Consider the following 24,759-nt stretch of genomic DNA (forward strand, 5'->3'; position numbering starts at 1 on the left):
ATAAACACTGCAAGTACATTATTGGTATTGGACATTTTTCAGGCAAACTATTCTGGATATGTAATGTCTCCTATTTCATAATTTTTGACAACACTTACAAATCCTTTTTTTTAAGTAGTTGTCTTTTATAACAACCTAATGTGAAGCTTCCACTTAGGAAAAAATGTCATTTTGACTGTAATGATGAAAGTGAATATATTAATATTTCACAGTTGTCAAGTGTATCCCAGCACTTCACAACTGTAGTAGCAAAGTCTAGGGAAAAACTGGGTTAGGTAAATTACTGGGAATTACTGTCAATACAAGGTGTGTATCTTAAGCCAGTATATATTTCCATTAGCATAGATAGTTGAGATTCTGCCCTAATGAGTAACACAGTTAATGTCAGCAGAAATCAAATAAATAAATGACTGTGGATGACACTGTTGTGTTGACATTAATTGGATACAAAAACTATAAGATATGAGGCTGTGTACTGCAAAGGAGATTGGCTTTTTTTGTATTGAGCTCCATAGTCACTGCAGCTGTACAACAATCAAGAAATGCTGGCATGCACTGTGTGCTTGTTCATATCATTGCATTCTTCTGCCCATTTTCTTTCTCTTGTAGCCTTTCAAAAATAGAAAAATAAATATAATACCAAAAAACTCTCAGGAGGGGTTTACAGGTTCTGTATACACAGTCCCTGAAAATTCCTGTCCTGGAATAGTTGAAGTGCATACACCACAAATCAACAAAAACAACAGGATTATTCATCCAGCTGCCTCTCAAATAGTCTCAGTTTATGACCATGTAGCAACTTGACAAAACAAATTTCATTGACTCAAACTTGGTATCCATGCAAAAATATCTCACACACTCTCCCCTGGCCGTATGGACTCGCTAAGCAGAACCAAATGAGAGCATGCTGCTGTTTAAGTATGCTCAAATGCAGGAGAGATGGTGCAATATAACTCACATCCAGCTGCAGGCTCAACAGTATCATATAGTAACATTATATGCCAGTTCCATCAAAAGTAATGCCTCCTACTTTTTTTTCCATGGAAACTACAAGAGATACAAAGAGTGTAATAACAGTATTTGATAGAGCAAATTCTCAGCTAAAAACTCTGTCTTTCAACACAGTCACCACCAATAACCATGCATTTGCACTGGCAATGAACAAGACTTTGTGTACCACGCTCGTAAAAATCTGCACCAATGGAGACAACCCACTGTCACTGTAGCACGGCTGAAACACACAACTGACCGCCTCACTGTCCTCACATCCACTGTTTGGTCTCCAGAAACATTCAGCAAGTGTCTGTGAATGTCAGTGGGGACCATTTTTTCCACATGGAGGAATCCAATTCCGCACTTTTACTGCCATCTGTTGCATGGCAACAAAATGCAATGGAATATCGATAAGGAGGTTCGGTCCCTACTACCATCCCACCAACACTGAGCATTACTTTCAGGGCAGCCCTCATAGGTGTACAATGTTTAAATTTTCTGATAATGAAGGATAACCTGGTACTAAATTGTCGCTTAAAAAGACTGAAAACAAGTCAGTTGTAACAGCATTCAGTTAACATGAATATTTCAATATTATTTTAGAATTATTTTTATAGAATTAAAATGGGCTTAGCTCATGCAGCTTATGTTAAATGACGTTTTGTATCCTCTCTCAAGTACTTTAAGCAGAAAATACTTGACTACAGAAAAAGTATATTGTTAAACTGCTATGTTAGCTCTTTTCATTAATTTACTCCCATTTGCTTTTTTCAAGTATAAATATACTTTTGATTTCAAGGGTCACATTCAAATGCCACCATCCCAAGGTCTAAGTAGAGAAAATTTAAGCACAAGCCAACATCTCTCTGGGATTTGCAGAACCTTACGTAAAGTAAATAGGGCCCTTGTGGTTTATCAGTCATTGGTGTGTTCAGCTCCTTAAACTAAGAGAATTGAGGGGATTAGTTAGAGGAGAAATGAAATGTACCTAATTAATTCCCCAGATCCCTGTAGATTACATGGCATGTTTGCAACAGCAGGAAATTGTGACTGAAATTAAAAACACATACCTACAGTGATGATGAAAAAGGCAGCCTCTCTTCCTATTACTGCAATATCATTGGTATATTAAGAGCGACTACACGTTAGAATTTTTATATATTTTTAACAGAATTCTTAGAACTCATTCTTAGTCTCTCACAGATAGAAAAGTAATGTTGGGATATGTTGGCATAGCAGCACAGAGCTGTGTCAGTGGAGGACCAAGTAGGGGTTGGGGAAAGATTCAGCACCAGAGGGTGATGGGCATGGAATGGGCTGCCAGGGTCATGGTACCAAACTGCCACAGTTTAAGGGGCATGTGGACAGTGTTCTCAGACACAGGATTTGATCTTTGTTTTTTCCTGTGTAGAGCCAGGAATTGGACTCAGTTGGATCCTTGTGGGCCCCTCCCAGCTGGGGATATTCTATGACAGATATTTTTTATCCTTGAAAATTTGTAATGTTTTAGATTTGAACCGTTTGCTTCCCCCATATCAACTAGATACGGCTACCTTCACTGACAGGGATATAAACTTGGAAAAGCTAAAATCCAGATAGTCTTCTAGACTTCCCTAAATAAGGATGAAAGAAAAGTAGAATCAAACCTGAGAATTCAGGGCAAAACGAAGGATAAGTAAATGAAGACAACAAGTTCCAAGAAGGTAAATTTGAACTAGTGAAGTTCTGAAGTGTGTTTTATAATCTATTTTCTCTTCCTATCACTACTGATAGTTACCTCTATCAGCTGATAATAAGGAAAAAAAAAAGGGCTGATTATGGATCGCATTACAAAACTTTCAAAAAATAATTCTCTATATAATTTTATATAATACATTCAGAGTTTTGCTACTATGCACCCTTCCAAGCCACATAAACTGAAATTAAGATATGTATTTCTAGAGTTCCAGTCATTTTAAAGTAATGTTTACCAGGTGCTTCTGTTTTTGTCTTGATGATATTTTTTTAAGGATTTTCATTAATGTGGAATATAAATAAATAGCCTTGCTTGCTCTTCTATCATCTTTTCTGGTCCTTCCACATGCTCCCATCCATGGAATTAAAGAGCCACTAGGGATGAAGATTATTTTTCTGCAGAAGCTCTATATAATACCATTGTCAGTACACTACCAATAAATAGAAAGATTTAAAAACAGAATTTCAAAGAAGGGGGTTGTAACAGCAAAGGGAAAACTCAGCAGTCTTCTCACCAACAAATTATGTGAAGGCATGGAGAAGGGTAAAAACAAGATCTACAAAATGTTAAGATAAACAGCCATAGATTGACAGGAAATCATGTGATTTTTGATGCATTCTGTAAACAAGGGATGTACTTTGAGTTGAGCACAAGGAAGGACAGACAGGCACTCAACAACATGATTTTTGTGTGAAAAATCACTCAATGGTATCAGTTCCCACAGGAAAATGTGATTCAATTTGATTTGAATTTGATTCAATTCGATTGAATTTGTGATTCAACCTGGACTTAAGCAAGAGCCTTTGACACAGTCCCTCACCACATCCTTATCTCCAAATTGGAGGGATGTGGATTTGATGGGTGGACCACACGATGGATAAGAAACTGGTTGAAAGGCCGCAGACAGAGGGTGGTCATCAATGGCTCCATGTCCAGGTGGAGGCTGGTAACGAGCGGCGTCCCCCAGGGGTCTGTCTTGGGACCGGTGCTCTTTAACATCTTTACCAATGACATTGATGACGGAATTGAGTGCACCCTCAGCAAGTTTGCTGACGACACCAAGCTGAGTGGTGCGGTCGACATGGTTGAAGGAAGGGATGCCATTCAGAGGGACCTCAAGAGGCTAGAAAGGTGGTGAACCTGATAAGGCAAAGTGCAGAGTTTTGTACTTGGGCCAGAGGAATCCCAGGCATCCATACAGACTGGAAGGAGCGGGCCTTGAGAGCAGCCCTGTGGAGAAGGACGTAGGGGTCTTGATGGATGAAAAACTGAACATGAGCCAGCAGTGTGCCCTTGCGGCTTGGAAGGCAAATGGTATCCTGGGCTCCATCAAAAGAGGGGTGGCCAGCAGGGACAGGGAGGTGATTGTTCCCCTCTACTCTGCTCTTGTGAGGCCCCATCTAGAATACTGCGCCCAAGTGTGGAGCCCCCAGTACAAAAAAGACAGGGAACTGTTGGAGAGGGTCCGGAGGACCACAAAGATGGCCACAAAGATGATCAGGGGACTGGAGCACCTCCCCTATGAAGACAGGGGAGGGAGCTGGGCTTGTTCAGCCTGGAGAAGAGAAGGCTGTGGGGTGACCTCATTGCAGCATTTCAATACCTAAAGGGAGCCTACAGAGGAGAGAGGAATCAACTCTTTGAAAGGGCAGATAACTGCTGGACGAGGGGAAAAGGTTTTAAGTTGAGGGAAGGGAGATTTAGGTTGGACGTCAGGGGGAAATTCTCTACAGAGAGAGTGGTGAGGTGCTGGAACAGCTGCCCAGAGAGGCTGTGGATGCCCCGTCCCCGGAAGAGTTCAAGGCCAGATTGGATGGGGGCCCTGGGCAGCCTGGTCTAGTATTAAATGGGGTGGTTGGTGGCCCTGCATGTGGCAGGGGGGTTGGAGATTCATGATCCTTGAGGTCCCTTCCAACCCTGGCCCTTCTGTGAATTTGCAACCCATCAATCATTTGGCATTATAATGGAAGTAAGTACTTCATAATGGAATGCTGGCACAGGAGCAACATCTTCTACTTTGGAAATCAACATTTCAGGATTGCTCCAGTATTTATTTTCCACAAAACAGATAATTATAAATTAAATAAATGGTTTCATGGCATTTATGTGGCAGTAGGAAATCATTACTTGGTGACATCTTATTTCAGCAACATTATTTCTAAATAAATAAATAAATAAATAAATAAATAAAATAGAATGTTCATGGATTTGTCTGGCACACATTCCATTTCATTAAGTAACAACCACTGACTGTCTACATATAATACTATTTTATCAGGAATCAAAAGACAATTAGCTACTTGTCATTCTAAAATATCAAAAGCCCAGAAGTCTACAGGTGAAGACATCTGCTATATAGTGTCCACACACTTTAAAAAAAAAAAATCTAAAAATTTACAGTAAATATCCTGCTTATAGTTTGTATCACAACTCAAGCTTGCTGTAGTGTAGTAAGGTGCCTGTCAAGTCTTTTTTTTTTTTTTCATGTGAATGAAAGATGAAGTGTTTTATTACTCATGTCAAGAAATACATAGAAAAGTCATACCACCGAAAACCCTGTCCTCCAATGTTTCAATTCACTAGTGATGGCAAAGCAACAGTTTCAGTTCTTGAAATGTATGGACATATTTTCATCATTTTTGAGAAATGTTGTTGAATTATTTTGCTTTGCTTCTTTTTCTTCCAGTTTCACATCTGAATAAACTATACAACAGTTATATTAAAATAAGTGAAAACTATCAAATGCTATCAGATTTCATGTGCTACTTGGATGCTTCAAAAAAATAAAAATTCTGCTCTGTTTTATAACTTAACTCAAACTCAGTGCATCTGAAAAGGTTCGAGAAACTCAGGAAACCCACATAAGCTTGTAGATCAGAAAGAAAAGGAAGACATGATCCTGCCTATAACGACCTCTCTCTAGGTCAGAGCTGACAAAACAGATGACAGATGGAGCTATGAATCAAATTCCTTGGAAATGCTTTGGGTTACTCCAGTTTGGGCCAGAAACCTGCATTCCATTCAGGTCTTGGCAGATAACACCCTTCAGTTCACCTTTTGTTCAGTTGTTTTGAAATATCAGTATTCATTTAACAAGACAAGCTAGCAACTTCATGAACCTCTAGATCTTCTCAATTAACTGTTTTCAGAAACTTTTTTAAGCATCTGCTTAGCTCTTATAAAGCACCTGAAGACATAACAGGTTGAGCCAATGATCTACTGGTAATCTGCATAATAATTTAACAGTGCAAATGCTTCCAAAGGGAAATGTATGTAGTATGAATAAAGTAATATGCAAATTTTGTTTTTATAGTGATTTAGTTCTGCCATAATATCTTATGCCATTATACAAGCAGTGCATTAAGCCATGTCATTGCTGACAAAAGCAGACAGGAACTGGACCAGATATCCTGCAGCTTCAGCCTGAATGTATGGATGCCTTAGGGGCACACTACCTATTAATTTAAAATTCTGAAACTAATTATGTATGTCAGGGTGACCTCTTTCTAATCTATATTCATCACAGAACACAAGCCTTCTGTCTCAGTTGTTCCCATAATAAAATAGCTGTTGATAGACTTATATAATTGACTGTATCTGAAGCAGACTCGTACCACGGTGCTACATTCAAATTCTTTGTAATCCCTGCTGAATAAAGATAAGAAAAATAGTCCAACTATCCCAACTAATTAACTTCTAAGGTTTCACAATAACACTGCAAAAATAAAACGTTATCCATGATTTAAAAAAAACAACCATGTGCATAGTGTACAGAAAACTCATTCATTGCACTTACCAAGAAATTATTTGCAACACTTCAGGATGGATCTAGCATAACATATTCAGTTTTATAAATCCAACATGCAGCTTGCCATATGTTAAACACTCAAAGATGAAGTGTTCACCTACGCCCAGCAAGGTCCCCAAATCTAACAGTGGAATTTTCAGAGGTGCCTGAAAGTACCTTTTCTCAAGAAAAGACAGAATAAAATATTAATTTATACTTTAATAACAGGAACATTTTGGTAGAACATGCATCCACAAGTCCTCTACCCTCCTTACAACAAAATACACAGAAAAAATACCTGCTAACATGTTGCTGCTTTCTCCAGCCTACATTGGAGAATTCCTTGGAGTTGCTCTTAACCACATTATTTTGAGAGTGTAAGTGAAGTGCTTTAAAAAGCACCACTGGAAAAACTAACTCAACAAGTTCATTGTATTGCATGTTTGAACAATGAGATAAAATTGAAGGGCTGTCATTAAATGGAGATCTATTCATGAAATATCCTAGTCCAGAAGGCATACGTGCTCAAAAGAGACCTCGAAACTGCAATATAGACTAGGGTACAAAATGCAATAAGCAATCAGCAAAGAAAATCTCATGAGATATGACAGACATCTTTTTTAGACACTGAATTTCTAGTGTTTAGGAACAGAAGGTTTAGTGATGGAACAATTCATCCACTTTTCCACTTAGAAAGAAAATCTAAGTGTATCCACATTAAAGAGAACTGGAATAACGCACAAAGATGTGAACAAGGTTCACCTTATAAGCCAAGCTGTCTTTATATTTGGTAATATTATTAAATTCTATTGCAAAGAGTGCACTTAAAAATCACAAAAGTAGTTTGTTCTGTATGAATGAGTTGCCAAGAGGAGCGGAGGAGAAAAGTCTGCTAACTGACCTATGAGATATTATCCCCAAAGTATCTGCTCTAGTCAGTTAAAAACATTAGTATTTAGGAGCATGAGCTCCTAAGATAAAGCTCTAAGCTATAAATGTAGAACAGCTACATACTTAAACCAAATAAAAGCTTTTTCACTTCTATGTGTATCTTACTCATTAAATCAATTCTACTTTGCAATAACATTCTTTATTTCTCTCCAATTTACAGCCTCATTTTCCCCAGTATCAATTTATTATTTCAGATTTATTGTTTCACCAAATTGTGCTTATCCACATAGGGAAGTGCTCCATCAGAACTCAACTTCTCTGGAAATAATGAGCACTCCAGTTTTCAAAGGCTTCATGCTATCTAGTAGAGACATTTGCAAAGAGACATATTAACCAGTTCAACAAAAAAGTAGTTGAACAAAATTCTACTCTATTCATACTTTATGTCTAAAGTTAATTTTCTTATTTCAAACTTGACAGTTGTAACTTTTGCCTATTTGAAACGTCAGTCATTAACATTTTAAGAAAACTTGAACAGATCATATTTATCATAAAATCCACATGAACATGACTGAATGCAAAGCCAAGTTCCCATACCAAAGCTATTAAATAGGACTAGTGAATTTGGGTTTACACAGTTACCCATATTTAGTTAAAAAAGAAATGCATCAACTTCCTGTCTCAAAGACCAGCATTATGCTTCCCCTGAAAGGTGCTTCTCTGGAGAAGTCACTGTTGATACTTTATAATCAGCAGCATCTCAGCCAAACAAAAACACACCATATCAGAAGAAGATCACAAAATACCAAGTGCTACGATAATTGAGAAAACACTTATCTGGAAGATTATTCAACTGAGGTAATGTTCTTTATATTTTTAATATAAAGATAGCATTTATTAATATAAAGATGGCATTTATTTCCGAGATTGCAGTGCTTTATTTATTTTTAAACTTCCTATCATGCAAACATGCACTCTTCTTAAGTCACAGTTTTACCTTTCTTCTTCATCTGTTTGCTTGTGACTTTTTTGTTTGTTTGTTTGTTTGTTTTTTGTTTTTTTTTCAAAATCTTGTTTTTACCACTATGGCCAACTTCTTCACATTTCATGCAGTTTTATACAGTACTCACTTCAGCTTCTTTTAACCACTGCTGTATCAGCAGCAGTTCCAAATTACAGAAAATTCTCCAATTAAAAAACTTAAATTCTTTCTTTTTCATTGACAAAACAAACAAACAAAAACTAAGACATGCAAATGACATATTGTTAGGATTTTTGATGAAAGAGCTGGATGACACAAAGATTCAAATTCTACAGAATTTTAAGAGATTTAAATGTAAAACTCCACAGCTAAAGTGCTGTTATTTATTACAGTCCTATACTGGAAAAAGGGGAAGCTGACATTCCAAACTCCCACTTACATAAAAGTCACAATAGACATACCAGTCCTCTGTTTGTCCTTTCAACAATATCAGTTTGTCCTTTCAACAGTGTCCCTACTGAAAAGCAGCACTGAATTTTTTTTCTAATATGCTGGAAAAGTTCTAATACTTGAATAAGCTTAACATAACATCAGTGGGATGGTTCAGTTCTTGCTAATACAGTACAACATCTGATAATACAGAAATTATCCATAACACAATAAGAATGTCATCAGCACACAGTAATTTTGTTTTCTTAACAACCTGTACTACATTAGCAATTCCAGTTTAATTTAGGTGAGGTCCCCCATTAGAGTGGTGAATCGTGCTTTCAATAATACAAGATAGACAACAAGATGAAGATTTCTTATTCTGAATCACGTTAGGTAACACACTTATATTATCTGAGGGCTGATTTTAATCCAGGTACTAAGCAAGCTGAGAAGCCACGGCCTCCAGTGGCATCATCATCCCAGCATTCCCCCAGTGGCTTCTACCATTCCTGTGTGAGGAATTTTGAATCACTTTTAACACAGACTGCAGAGCAAAACACTAAGTTTTCCAGAAAATATCTCTATTTTAACATGCACTATGTTGCATTTTGGAGACTCCATAGCATACCTATCTTTTCTTGTAGGTTAAAGATGACTTTTCAGATATTTAGAACAAAAGTCACCTTGAAACTCACTAGACTTTGGGGGCCTGAGTAATTGGAAAGATTTTCTACATCCTGTCCTTCCTTCAGCTAAATATGTCAAACATCTGTGCTTGGCTCAGCATTCAATCTCAGGTACATAATGGCAAACCCCAATGTCTATCCCTTAACAGTAATTAACCTCCAGTAATCATCTCCACCTCAAAGCCATACTCTTCTCCAGACATTTTGCAACATAGATCTATCATAGTAGATGATGTAATCCTCTTCTAAAAGCAATCCCTCATTCCTTGCACTGCTACAATCCAACAATTTTGTGGCTGTGTAATGTGAATACATGGAAGAAATAGAACTGAACATGAATACATCTTCAGATCAGAGTATCTGAACATCTTTTCATCACATGTAAGTACATATTAGGAAAAGGGATGGCTCTGAATCAGAAAGCTGTACTTTTTTTTTAGAACAGAATTCTTTGGTGGTTGACCTACTTTAAAACATGAGGTGACATCTCTCCAAAAACGATTCTCTCCTGAAACTCTCACTACCATTGGCAAAACAGCATAAGTCAGACATTTACCAATACTACAAAGAAGAGAACGGTCTTTCAGAGGCTCTCTCTGATACAGGAGGTAAATATTTCATTTGAAACATAGTAATAACAAGCACCATACACTGCAGACAGAATAAATGTGGACTTCACAATATGAAGTCTACTACAATATCCAGAGCTTCTTTTCTTTTTCATTTCTTTCCATGGTCTCACTAGCATAAAGTCAGATGACATTTAAAATGAGATTTACATTGAATTCCAAAATTGGGAGGACTGAAAAATAAACATAATGAAGTTTTGAAGTTCTAAACACAGTGGACATCAGCCATTTGCATGACATTACATTATAATTGTAGACCAGAAAGGAGAGAGGATTATTGTCTCATTAGAAAATTAAAGAAACAAACATCTTAAAGAACTTCTTTGTACCAATCTGCTGTGATAAGAATTCACGGCTGAATGCACAATCCTGGGATTTCATCCTGATATCCAAAATAAAACTTCTAGGTTCAACTTAACAGCAGAAGTGGTTGCAAAACTACTGTCATTGCTTTCAATTCTCCCTCTGCAGATAATTCAGACAGACACAACTTTTTTTTTTTAAAAACTGCTTTTCAAACTGTCACAGGAACTTCTTCAACAGCTCTTAATTAGTTTTCAATAGTACCTCCCTATAGCATTTCAACTTCTTTCATTGTGAATTTTATTTTACTAGTAGATGCTAAGTAGTTGTACACTTTCCTACGCCATTAGCAAGTGACTGATGGTTCCTGAAGTAATTACCATTAGTGTTTTTTACAAAACAAATAAAATAGGTTTTTTTCTTCTTCTCAAAATGGATAAAATTTACAAGTTCATACAGAGCTTAAAAACTACTCCTGCAAGTGGGAGTCTTGTCATCTCTAATAGAAAAAGATCAGGTTCTCCTTACCAGTTTCCTTTAGACAGTCAGGGAAAGGGCTTTTGTTCATTCATTTGTGGTAGACAAGTATAACACTAAGTTGATCACTGAGGAGCCTACACCCTTACAGAAATTAACTGCTTATATCTGAATTCTGTGATTGATCTAATGCTATTATTGGACTGCTGATCGCATTTTTTTTTCTGTTTGAAATACATGAATGAAACTGATCATTCTGAATGCCTGCCTGGGTTTATTTTTGTTTATTCATTTACTTAGTATCAGTCGAAATAGTATCATATCTGTAGAAATCACACTATTTCAAGAATGAAGTGAATGGAAAAAGCATATCACTACTACTTTAAAATAAATCTGCAGATTTTTTCCCAAGAAGCTTTAGAAGTAACTGTACATTTCACAGTGACTAGTTCACAATAATTGTATACAAAGAGCATTTTACTATTGTGGTTTCATGATTTCTGCTTGACTTTGCAATTCTAACATTGTATCTAACACCAATAAGATAAGCTTTCAAATCTTACATTTTAACAAATCAAAAGAAATGCTAGCACTTAAAAATTCAAAAAACTATTTGTATCACTAATAAATACATTCTGTAGAAGATTTAGTACATACTGTAGGCAATCTGTAAGCTAATAAATTATACAGCAAACTACATTTCTTTAAAGTTTCATTTTCTGCTGTAGGGGCTGTTACAGTTGATGGGAAGGAAAGTATATTTTACCAATTTTTCCCTTCTTCCAAGACAGAGCGAGCCATTAAAAAATAATTTCTTGAGCTAATTTGGAATGGTTCAAGTAGGCCAGCGAGTTGACTGGTGCTAGACCTATATTTTAAATTGCATTTTTAAGTCGTTCAAACTAATATGTTTTTCCTTGTAATCCATTATTTGCGATTCAGGGTGGACCACATTACAAATGTAGCAATAATCACACTCTTGGTATAGCCTACTCACACAACATAAGGCCATTAGGAATGCGGGAATATAGGGCACTACAGCTTATCACTGTACAGCTGTCAAGCCCTTTATTCATCTCAAAGTTTGGTGTGTTCTGGACCAATTCACTATGGTTGAAATCCCACTAGAGATGAAAAGCTTTCAAGGTGAAGCAGTTTTTCATTTTCGTTATCATGAAAGAAAAGAAGAAATGTCTGTAGTAGCAGAACACCACAGCAATATGTTAAGACTGGCAATTTTGTGACATTGTTAAGTTTAAATAGAATGGTGCTTATTGCTGTCTCTTCCCTTTCTCCTGAAGACAAACTCTTTCTTTTTTTCCTGTTCTCTTTCAGCAAACAAAGTACAAACAAGAAATGCTGCACCAGAAAGAGGTGCTTTTGAGGCATTATTGAAAATATCACTGCCTTCTCTAGACATAAAAGCCTCTTTTTTTTCCTCAGGTACTTTATGAAAAAAGGCAGAAAATGGTGAAATAACCTTAACGTCACCTATTTAACATTTCCTTGTTTTTACATAGTAAAAATTCAAATAGCAGCATCTTGCCTAATGCTAATCATCCCTCCTCTGGAAGAAAACTATCCTCTATCCCTAACCATGTAAATTTATCACAACACAGCTTTAACAAACATGGTAAGACTAAATCTTCACTGTAGCAGTAAAACAGAGGGTCTAGCTGCCAACACTTCATGTTCTTTACGCTTCTGTTAGCAGCACCCTCTGATGTCTGAAGGTGCAGTACCAGAGAACACAAAGTTTATGACCATATCACCAAACAGATCTCTACACTCCTGCAATGAAACTGAAATATGCATATATCAACCATTCCCAATAGTGCCCCAAACAAACTTTTTAAATTCCTCAATAGAGAACCAGCATTACACATTACAGAAATCTCTCCAGATTTTGTTGTACTGAAATTATGAGCGCATTAAATATAGATATAAGAACTCACACAGTTTTTTAAATCTAAATACCAGGCTTCCAGTAGGAGAGAACAGGTTTACGTTAGAAAAGAAATAAAAATTAGGCAGAAGTAAGACAACTGGTTTCTTACCTTTTCTCTGAAGCAAAAGGAAAGTCTTGTATGCTCTTGAAGAAGATAGTTTAGAACTGCTTCTTCTGGAAAAGAAGCAAAAGGCTTTTTTACAAATCAGATGGACCAAATTTTATTATCTTTTATATCTCAATAACTGACCATAATAAAGTATTTCCATGGTGAATTTAGGCAATTTTTCTGAGTTTCATTTTTATCGGACAAAATATTTTCTTTTGTTGTTTTGTGTTCAAGCAGTTGTACCTAATCTGTCTGGACATTAAGGAGATAAGGTTGGAAGTAATAGTTTCTGTATATGTTCTCTGTGTTCAGATCTTCTGTTGAACTTACGTTTTCAAATCTTTGTTATTCAGCTCCTCCTGCTTAACCATATTATACTGGTGCTGTTCCTTTAGTGAAGAGTTGAGATCAAAAAATATTTGGGTAATGTTCCTTCACTGTCACTCATAGCTGCCTATGTATGAACATACATTCACACAAAAACTGGGAAGGCCCAATAATCAAACAGAAAAACATGAAAGCAATTAGAACAGTAAACACACCTGTGATAAATAACAAACCACTGTCACCTGTGCACAGCTCACCTCACACCGACTGAGGAGGGCTGCAGCTCTCCTTCCCCTCCTGCTTTCTCCCAGAGAGTCACAGCAGCTACAATACCCATCTTTCGTACATCAACTACATTTATAACAAATCATTACGTAAGCTCACAGGTCGACTGTCCGTTATTTTGCAGGTAAAATTAGTATTTCCCACACCTTTCTGTTCCAGAGCTGCTGAGGGACGCGGCAATTCCCACCACAAGCACTGCCGCCTCCTCCTCTCAGCTGGCAGCTGCCTCTCGCTGCCCAGGAAAAGTCTGCATTTTGGCCTCTGCAGGAAAAGGCAGGCCCAGCACAACCTTCTCATAACAAACACCTTGCAAGCCACAGTGAGCATCACAGAATCATGGACAGAGTTGGAAGGGATCCTCAAAGCCTGACCTTGAGTGTCTGCAGGGACGGGACACCCACCACCTCTCTGGACAACCTTTGCCAGAGCCTCACCACCCTTACTGTAAAAACTTTTCCCTTTTTTCCAATCTACATCTCCCCTCTTTTAGTTTGAAATTACTGATACCATTTCTTCTTGTTCTATCACAACAGACCCTGCTAAAGAGTCTGTCCCCTTCTTTTACATAGCCCTCCTTCCTGGTCTCCTGAAGCCTTCTCTTCTCCAAGCTAAGCAGCCCCAGCCACCCCAGCCTGTCCTTGCAGGGAAGGTGTTCCATGTCCATGTATGTGGAAGCTGAGGAATGGAAAGAGTAAATATTTGATTAGTGTCTGATTATTTACGTTTCTTTAATTTGGTTAAGTTCAGTGGTGTCACTTGTTTTTTTTTTTTTTTTCTGTTTTCTATATTCTAGTCATTGGGTGGGTCTGGCATCTCTGTTACATGAGAAACTGCAGCAGCAGTAGTCAGTATAGCTCTGCTCAAGTCTCAACACTGGGCCCTAGCATAAAACATTCTGTTCAAAACCATGCCACTTCAAAAACCTGGGAACCTATTAGCAGTTTGAAATATTCACTTAAGCAGCAGTGAAAAAGCTGCCCCTTTGCCCCAGACATTATATTTCTTGGCTGCAATCAACACTTTACAGAACTCAAATGTTTATTGCTATTCTGACGGGGAAAAAAAAAGAAAAATCTATGTCATTTCCATTCAACACTGAAAAGAGCCTTAGGACATCACTCTCTATAATATTAATGTATAATATTAATACATGAAGATGAATTTACTTGATGTTGCAATTAAATCGGGGACAGTGTTTCATCGATCTATGAAAAGCAAAATGCTTAGAATGGCAACAAACAACATCTCCAAGACATCACAACCAACGCTGGTGCTAGCAAAGTTCATCCGATGCCTCCTGGATACATGGTAAGGGGTGAGCCTAAAACATCTGCTGCAGGATAGGCTTCAAAGAAATCTAATTAACACCGTGTCCAGGATTGATGAAAGCGGATGTATCCTGGATAAAGTCACTGACGGGTGATCATTTCATTATGCCAACACATTTTTAACTTGGAAAGAAAAAGGTTTGGAAAAATCTTCTTTGAAAAAATCATGGAAGTTTTCATTGATAAATTACATCCCCAAACCCCACACATAAATTATGATGCAAGAGGAAAAAAGGAGATGCAAGAAGGGTTCTCATCCTGTTTTAAACTGGATCTTGCAACTTTGAAGGTCAATGCAGTCAAAAATGGCTGGAGACATTCTAGAGAGCAGAGTAGTGCACTGAGCTGGAATGAATATCTTAGACTTCTAATAGAACTGACTCTGATTAAAACCCTAATCAAAGCTCAAAATACTAAGAACAGATACCAGTGCTTTCTTTTCTTGCATTCCATTGGTAAATCAAGCTGAAAACTAAATGGAAATCTGCATGGTTTCATTGCTGAAGATGACCAAGATAAAATCACTGCAATCTACAACAAATTGTTCTGTCACCTGAACAAAAGGGAATATAGCTCCATTTTTTAAGTACTGCCCTTTTGCAGTTTTGCAATCCTCTTAAATAAAAACTAGCTCAATCTCATTTTTGGGTGCAGGAGATTCATCTTTTACTGCTGCATTTATGGTGTGCTTTTTAAGGTGATTTTCTCTTAACTCATTGGCCATTGCCCAAACTTATTTCACAACCACCCCCTAATGGACTGAAACCACAGAGAGAGATAAGTAAAAAATATCAAGTTAATCATATTTAGAATCATTTCTTGATATCTATGTTGCCTCACTTCCCAACTACCTTTTGCTGATAGGTTGCAATCACAGAATGACTCTAAAAAGATACATCTGAGTTCTCTCTGTGATACGTGTCCAAAAGATTAATGTTTTGATTAAAAGAACCTTGATTGAATTTTCTGATAGAAAATGGTTCATAAGCACATGCCCCTTATTCTTTGATCCTAGGTTGACATTCTCACTTAGAGAGAGGCTTCATATAAAGGAGGAAGCGAATGGAGATGCTAAACACAGACAGTGCGAAGAACTCATGGCTAAGAGGTAGGCGGCAACACAAAAGAAGCTGGCATGTTCAGGCTTCATGTTCATTTCAGCACCAGCTTGCACAACAGCAAGTTCACAGGTTCCCACAAATAACAAATGATTTCATTGTACTGCCCACTAAATATTTTACTTCTGACAGGTCATGTTTCAGAAACGAAAACAGATGTGACACAGATCGCAAGTAACATGCTCATTCATTTTGACTTACAATTAAAAAATTGTCACCACAATGTTATTAAATGCGTCCAAGGAGACAGACTTTTTTCCGGTCCCCCCACCCCTTCCCCAGCAGAGGCATGCACCAGAGCAATCTTTTGATCACATATTTATGGAGTACTAGTATCTAGTGGGTAGAAAGGAAGCTGGCAATGAAGCTTCCTGAATTTTACTTTTAAGCTCAGCCATTGATCTCTATGTTGCTTTCGGCAAGCCGCTTTTTGTGTTAGAGTTGATCTAAGCATAAAATACTGTAAATAATGTAGGTGTGCTGAAATGTATTTAATCTCTGTAAATTATTTTTCAGTATTTAAGCAAAACAGATGCCCAAGTATTATTGTGATGGTAGAGAGATAAAATCCCACCTGGTCTCAAAAACACAGTACTGTGTTTATTTATGTTTCAAGGGTCAGTCTCAAAACAAGTAATTTCAATTATAATTTGCATACTACTTGCATATCTCCCAGATATTTTTTTTTTTCATTAAAATGTTTCCCTTGGTTACTGACAAAGTGACAGATTCTGTTAAATGCTAATAGTAAGGGCAGCTGACTTTTTTTTCTTTTCCTTTTAGTTTCATGATTGATTTTCTATTAACTTCAGTCTCAAATAGTCCTTTCACGTTATGATTTTGCATTCACTTTGAACAGACATAAATGAGAATATGTGGTTAAAGTAGTGGAGAAGTAAGCTTTTGATGCAGAAATGTGAATAGTTCTGCAACTGTTATTTAGCTTTCATTTTAGTATCCTGAGTTGGGGTGCTAGGAGATATCCCATCTCCGGTATTCCATAATTGTTACAAATACACAGGCAGAAGGCTATTTGCATCTGGAAAATTCTGTGCTGATTATATGGAATAGTAATAGAAAGAAAAGAAATCAGGCTATACGTGGGTGAGGATTAAGCTTCAGAAGGAAGCTCCGTGCTTAAGACATGCTAAGAAAGAAGCCTTCCAACCACTTAATGAAACACAGGCATCACTAAAGAGGAAGGAAACAAAGTACTGGTAAAATACATAGCAGTAAACAAAGAAAGGCAGTACGCTGAAGAGCTGCTAAGTGAAGAAACTTGGGTTTGGTGTCAGAAAAGAAGGTATTAAAGAAAGGATGCATAGTGACATGAAATGCAGAGAATAAAGAAAATGCAAGGACGAACATGGCTAAAATAAAGTGACAGATTACCAACAGTCAACAGCTACATTTTTAAGCGAGAAGCAAATGCACAGAAAGAGAGCTGATTAAGTTGTATGAAATAAGCCAAGAAATGTAAAACCAAATCAACTAATGAATTCCTTCTGAAATCTTCTCTTTCAGTTTTCTGACTGACTTATGGTGTTATTTATTCTCTATATCACTGGAACCCATTTCCCTTCTGCAACATTTGGAAGGAGTCTCTCAACATTGTCTTTTTTCTGTCCCAAATTCTCAAATTTTACATTCACAAATGCAATTCAGGCACCACCTATAATGTCTTCCTTGTTCTTTTCTATACTCCAGAACTACCTTTGTTCACAGAGAGCGAGCTGCACCTGTGATCTCTCCTTGCAGACCTTTAAGAATCTACTCCCATGGAACTACCTACCTAATTAGAAGAGAGATCCTAAACACCCTTTTTCCTGTCATCTTCCCTCATTTCTCTCATAAACAAACCATGAAGTTATCTATAATCTCACTATTTCTGTCCTGTCCATTCCTTTGGGCCCTGGGCACTCTTTTGAGCCCAATTTCTCCCTAGGTTTTCATATGCAGACTATGCCAAACCCTTACAGAACTTGCCTAGATGACAAGCAGAATATGTCATTACATAACCTTTCCTACTAACTTCTGACAACAACATTCTCCTAACGGACAGTCTTTCCTACATGCTGTTTCTATAGGCACTTTCTCTCCTCTGTTGCCTCAAATGAGCTGCTTATTTTCCTGTTCAAAGCTTTTCTTATTTTCACTTTCAAAGCCCTTCTTACCCTGTCTCTATGCTGTTTGGCTCTTGCTGGGTATTAAGGAGGTCACTGCCTGCCTTAGGTTAGCCCATGACCCCAGCATCTTTCCTCAGCTCGTTACTTTTTAAACAAGCACTTTTTCCCCTACTGCTCTCACACTGGGAAGAGGTCCCATAAATACCTACAAATTATTCCATCATACATTTCCAAAAACCTTTCTGAACCACACTAATACTCAGAAAAGTCTGAAAGTATGTGCCACTGTGGTTTTATGAGGCTGTAGTCAACTAATACTGTTGTGTGCATCTCTGTATGATTAAATCTGTTGTATCCTGTCACATACAAGACGTCTACAGAATTTCTTTTCAATCTGTGTTCATCCTGTGCCTGGCATACATACATGAACTTGCAGATGACACTGCATGGCTACAGATCCTATGTGCCTCGTTGTTAAAAATACAGTATGTGCTTTACTAAATTCTGCTGGTATAAAGCCCTGTAATATGTAGAATTAAGTCTTTGTGAATGAAGCCAAGATTTAAATCTCAGACTTCTTAATCTGGGCTTTTACAACTCCCTTTTTGTCAGATTGTGCAAGTATTAAAAAAAAAAAAAAAAAAAAAAAACACCTATATCTGAGTTTATGGGGTGGTACTAAAGAGCTATAACACAAAACAGATACTGATTCACAGACTGACCTGTTGAAATCATCCCTGTGTGACTGCACTAAAAAGCATTACTAAAAGAGAAGAGAATTTTCTTCCTGTTTTTGTTTCTTACATAAAACTGGAAAAGTGAAGCAACCTGTGTTTTAAACTTTCTGTTCCAAATTATTTGGAAGGTTGTTTTTGTTTGTTTGTTTTTTTAAACTTATCAACAGTACGCAGTGTTTTTCACTGTTTAAAATCAAAATTTAATGTAAATCAAGCGATTAAAGCTTCTAGTGCTTCAGAAGCACTCAGCAGAACGTAGATTCACTCATTTAACAGATTTTGACAGGTTTGATTCCTCAAAGCCATATTTAAAAATAAGCGATGTCTGCAAAACCTGTGTTCTAAGTGAAATCATTATTCTGCAGACTGAACCTAATACTGAGGTAATGTAGAGTCTGACCTTTCCAAATAAATCTCTCTTAATAAACGTTCCTCTCTTGTCTCTAGAACAACAGAAGCCTGTAAGGCAGCAACAAACTAGGAATGAGGGCAAGATGCAAGAGTGAAGCAAGAAGCAATGTGATTTAAAGGTGAAAGGATCTAGACATGACCCTACTGGGCAAAGAGAGTCAGAGGCTACATTTTTCATGAGTGCCTACGGCATCTTGTTTGCAGAGACTGAACCTCTGGTGAACAGCTCAATGTAGTTCCCGTTTTCTACTTTCGAATTTTATCAACCTGATTTTTGTGTCAGAGAGATGAAAGTTACACCGGTTGCTGTACATCAGTTTACATCAGGGAATTATCAGTACATATACTAGCCATTCAGAATACCACTAGAGGTGCTATTATTTTTACCAGCATCAGTAAGTTTAATTCCCAAGTATAAAACGCTCCCTTAAAAAAGTTCAGTATAAATGTAAAGTGAAATAATCCCTCACAGACCCATCGTCAGTAGGTTGATGCTTCACTTTTCCCAGTAAATCAGGGATAACGGATTGCAACAGAGGTGAGACCAAAATGACGCTAATAACCAAACTGAAATGAATATTTGAGGAGAATTTCCAATAAGAGGATTAAACAAAGGAGGCATAGCAGGGGAGCCATCCAGAGTCTACCGGGCAGCCCTAAGAATCCACTTAGGATACTTTGGTGGAGTTCTTAGACAAATTGGGCCACTTACTGAGTCCAGCAAAAGTTCCTTTCACATATAATAGTCTGTAATGGTTCCTCCTTTGTTAGCCTGAGTATTTCAGACAAAGCAACTCCAGTTAGACACTGGCTGTGATTGGACACCTGTAGAGGTAATAGCATTCAATGACACATCTTCTGAGTGACAGGCCAAACACAAAAGGACTTTTCAATTGCATGTAGGATGAGGTTAAGGTACACACACACAATTACACACAGCAGAAATGCTGACAGAGAAGCACAGCAGAAAAGCAACTTGCTCATGGGACTGAAAACTCAGAACTATGCAGTTATTTTGAGATTTCAGAGCAAGGCAGCCTATTCAGTGCCACACTGATGTCCTTTCCAGTAGGACTCTGCTATACTAGGGACCAGCAGGGCTCCATACTGTTTAGTAAGTTTATACTCAAGAATTTATTCAATGAGCCCATACTCAATAATAATAAAAAATACTTCTGGATAGATATTCTTTTTCTCATTCAAACACTGAAAAAAATCATTAACAGTTCGGAACCACAAACACTGCAGTGTCTTCTAACGTCCTTCTAAGGAAAACATACATCAAAATCCCTTTGGACGGTAGAGGACACTGAGAGACCTGTGTTGAAGTAATACTCCAGTTATGTATTCCTAGGTAATGAGTTTTATCTCTCAGGATCAATTTTCCATTAATAGCATTCAGTGCTCCATCTAACTTTTAAATTAATTTGACCTGTGAACCCAGGGTGTTCTGAAGCTGCTTTTTAAACTTCTGAAATGTAATGTCAACATAACATACAAAAATTATAGCAGCACAACTTTAATGACCAAAATGATGATTACTGAAGAATTTTAAGGCAGTTTAATGGCAAGTAGGCAGTGTAAATTTGAAAGATACGAGAAGATAAAATTGTTTTTTTCCCTCTCAGCTGCAGAGTCAGTAAGATAAGCAATCTAAAGCTGCATTTATCAGGATTGTCTGAGGGAAGAAAAGTGTTGTGTTATTGATCTGCAAGAAGTTTATTTTTTCCACTCTGTAATGTTAAAGGAATCAATCTCTTAACTGAAGAAAAAATAATGGTATTGATAATCAAAATAATGGCTTTGCTTTTGTAGGACAATGAGTAGGTTGTACTGGTAGTGCAATAACATAACTACCAGGTCTGACTGTGTCTTTGACATGCCAACCGGAAGGTTATGATTACCAGAATTAATTCTTCGTAGTAAAAGAGACATTTCCTCCAAAATGTCAGTGGGACAAGCAAATCATCAGGCGACTTTTAATCTCATGGTTGTGCGCAACACAGGTACATTTTAATATACATAGACCAAAAGGCTGAGAATATAATCAAGTGGATGCAGACTAAATAACTGCAGTCGATACCATCTTAAAGTACATTTCTATCGCTTTATCTCTATGTGTATGTGTGTATGAATAGATATACATATGTATATATATTTATATATGCAGTCTTAGCCGCTCTGATTAATTTTGGGGGGTGTTCTCTTTTGGTTTTTTGTTGTTTTTTGTTGTTGTTGTTGTTGTCGTATTTTTTTGTTTGGTTGGTGTTTTGTTTTTTTTTTTTTTTTTTGCCTCAGTCATGTGCCAGGAGGAATTCCTCCATTTCCAGTGAATCAGTAATTTTATCTCACTATATCCCTAAAGAATCATCATATCCTGAAGGGCAGCCAATGTCATAAGGTTCAGCAGAAACCCAACTTCTAACAGTGTTTTAGTTTATAGTATTAAACTACATCTCACATAATTCCTTCAGAATTTCAGAGATTCCATTTTATTATGTGTAGAACTATAATAAATAACATTTTCTCAAATTAGAAGAAATATATATATATATTTTACAGCAGAGTAGACAAAGATTTAATTAGTTATTAAAATGATTATTAAGAATATATCAGGATAATCTGACAAAAGTAAGTAGTAAACCTTTAAATATGAAGCACAGAAAATATAAAAGACGACCTATTTAAAAGGAATTTTACAATGTCTCACGATAGGAGGTTCTATTCAATGTCCTCAACAGACCACAGTAATTTAGCAGCTCTTTTTGCATTTCTACAGCACAGCAGACCTCCACTGAATTGGGAGAGGATGTAGCTAACAGCACTTTCCCCCTTTTCTGGGTGGTTAATCATCAAGTTTTGCTTTGAAAAAATGTGAAATGACTCAGTTCGTATGAGCTTTTGGATAACCAAGTCCTATCTTCATCCACTTAGAAGAAGAAATAGATAATGGTTGTTAAGCTATTTACATAAAATTTATAAGTCACTGACTCAGGCTCTTCAATAACATAATTTTATCGTAGCTGATTATCTTAGTGGATTCCAACTGTTGCAAGGCAGTAAAACTAGGCACTATAAATACGTTCTCCTCCAACATTCAACATGACTGAAGTATTACTTTGATAATACATGACTTGGAAATAATTCATTTCAAGCTAAACGTTGCTTTATAAACAATCAATTGAAAGAAAATCACAAAACTGAAAACATAAGGAAATGCTTTAATGAAACCCTGTCTTATGTGTGTTTTATTTATTACAGCTCCTGAAGATAATCAGTATTCAGGAATACTGAGCCATAGCAGCTGATGGATTCGATTACTACTTGCAAGAACCTAAAATAACCTGCCATCAAAACCTATGTATTTACTTAAATAAACAGAATTATTCTGCTTAGAGCACAAAATACAAGTCCACCTCACATCTTTTTAAAACTAATCACTATAGTGATTAATTCATATTTTTCTGAAGTATCTGTTCACCTAATTACACTGTGTTCTTATAGAAGATGGCTTATTTTACCACTGGAACAAAGTAAAGATGTTTTAACAGTTCTTTGCCTTCAGTGTCTCTCACTAGGATAGCCGAAGGGAAATTCAGAGATTTTATAAAACAGAACATGCAGTCAGTCACTACCTTTGTTATGAAAAGCCCTTCCTAATAATTTCCAGGATAAAAAACTGTTGCTGAAGAAACTTAAATGCATGCTTAAACAAACATGCTAGACTTAGTATTTGTTAAAATGAGTAATGCTTTCTACACAAAAGAAGCACGTTGCTCATAAATGTTCAATTAAGTGGGCCAAACTTCCAAAAATGGCATTCAAATCTAAACTTACTATCAAACAAAATAAACGGTGCAGAGTTCAGATCCCCCGTTTTAGACACTGTCCTTTCATTATGTAGGCTCCTTTTGAGGTGTGATTTAGTGGATGCACTGAGTTTTTAATTCACTTCGTACCCTTCATTTCTGTGACAAACAGTAAAATAGCATCATGAATACAGACAGCAAGAAGCCCAGCATTAGAATTCTTTGTGTGCCATGTACAACTGAAAGGGTTAAACAGACCATCATCAGCTACTTACCGGCCACTGCCTTATCCCAGAACATTGACTGTACTTGAGGAGAAAGTAGTAGCATGACTCATTGCTCTCAAGGCCTGTCTTTGTCTCTTTTTCTCAGGAAAACCAGCTAAAAAAATATATAGATGATATCTATATTTTTACATTGCTTAGTGCAGTGGGGCTAGGGCCTCAGAGAAGCCCTGCAGTATAAATAATACAGAGTAAATAACAATGACATGTACTTTTTAACTGCAGAAACCCATCAACCATGCTAAAACATACATCACACACACCGCTATCATCTCTCACTGTTCATTAAAAGGGAATGAATCCTGAGGGAGTCATCATTGAATACAGATACGTTTCCAACACACCAAATCATATCCTGAGCCTGCAGTAAAGCTAATAAAGCCATATTAAATACGTTCCAAAAGTTCCCTTGGCTTAGTCCATACCACTTGGGCAATTTATAATTTAAAGGAGAATATGAGATTAGAGAGAGATAGAAATAGCATGATCCAGAATCTGAAACAGCAGTTTAACTGTTCTGTTATATGCATAGGATATACTGGTTTACAGTAAATATTACTGAAATTTATGTACAGAGAACTCAGACGTCTCTACACTTTCATATCCACAAATTGTGTGTACAATAACGCTGGACTCTCAAATAAATGACAAAAACATACTATTTATAAAATTAGTCCTGTCAAACCCACTACATTTTAAAGATACCTATGTGTCGCAGAGGTCACGTATATATACACATTTCATCCACACTAAGAATCACAGAATAACCAAGGTTGGAAAAGACCTTCAAGATCACCCAGTCCAACCATCCACCTATCACCAGTACTCACTAAAACATGTCCCTCAACACAAAGTCCAAACATTCCTTGAACACCTCCAGGGTCAGTGAATCAACAGCATCCTTACTCTCTGTGCTGATGGGGCTTTTAAGTAGCAATGCCTGAGATCACACACTTTGTCAGAGCTCTGAACTTCCAATTGTGCACAATATAGTTTTATTATTTTAATCAAAAAGCTCACCATATGATCATTCAAGAGGCTTTTACCATAAATATTGATTCTTTATTCATAAATGCACTGATATTCAGCTTCTGTAGACAATTGAAGACGAACACAAATTCCTTCCTGGGTTTTCTAATTGATGAAGATAACATTATCTCTTGCTTCTACTCAAAAGCAATAGGGCTGATACTGTCCTGATGCTCTATAGATACACTTCCCTTTCTGAGCACAGCCACGTGAGTTCTCCTGTAGGCTGACAAATCAATGTTACCACATACACTAGAAAAATCTACAGATTATCTATATTTATATAATAGGCTGTTTGCTTTGACTTTCTAGAGAAATATAATTTCTCAATGT

At 36.9% G+C, this 24,759-nt stretch overlaps 1 long non-coding RNA gene across 2 annotated transcripts in view; it reads right to left on the reverse strand.

Moving 5' to 3' along the window:
- LOC116231891 (uncharacterized) overlaps positions 1 to 24,759 on the reverse strand; it is an 89,586-nt gene that overhangs the window by 22,077 nt on the left and 42,750 nt on the right. The window contains exons 1-2 of one of the 2 annotated variants that reach the window (XR_004167560.2): positions 13,303 to 13,433; positions 12,973 to 13,037 (exon numbers count right to left, since the gene is read on the reverse strand). This is a non-coding gene — a long non-coding RNA (uncharacterized LOC116231891). Of the gene's footprint in view, positions 1 to 12,972; positions 13,038 to 13,302; positions 13,434 to 24,759 lie in introns of those variants that run through there. The other variant, XR_016471336.1, reaches the window with a different exon arrangement.

This window comes from Phasianus colchicus, chromosome 15, assembly GCF_987193195.1.
Source record: "Phasianus colchicus chromosome 15, bPhaCol1.hap1.1, whole genome shotgun sequence".
Taxonomy (NCBI): domain Eukaryota; kingdom Metazoa; phylum Chordata; class Aves; order Galliformes; family Phasianidae; genus Phasianus; species Phasianus colchicus.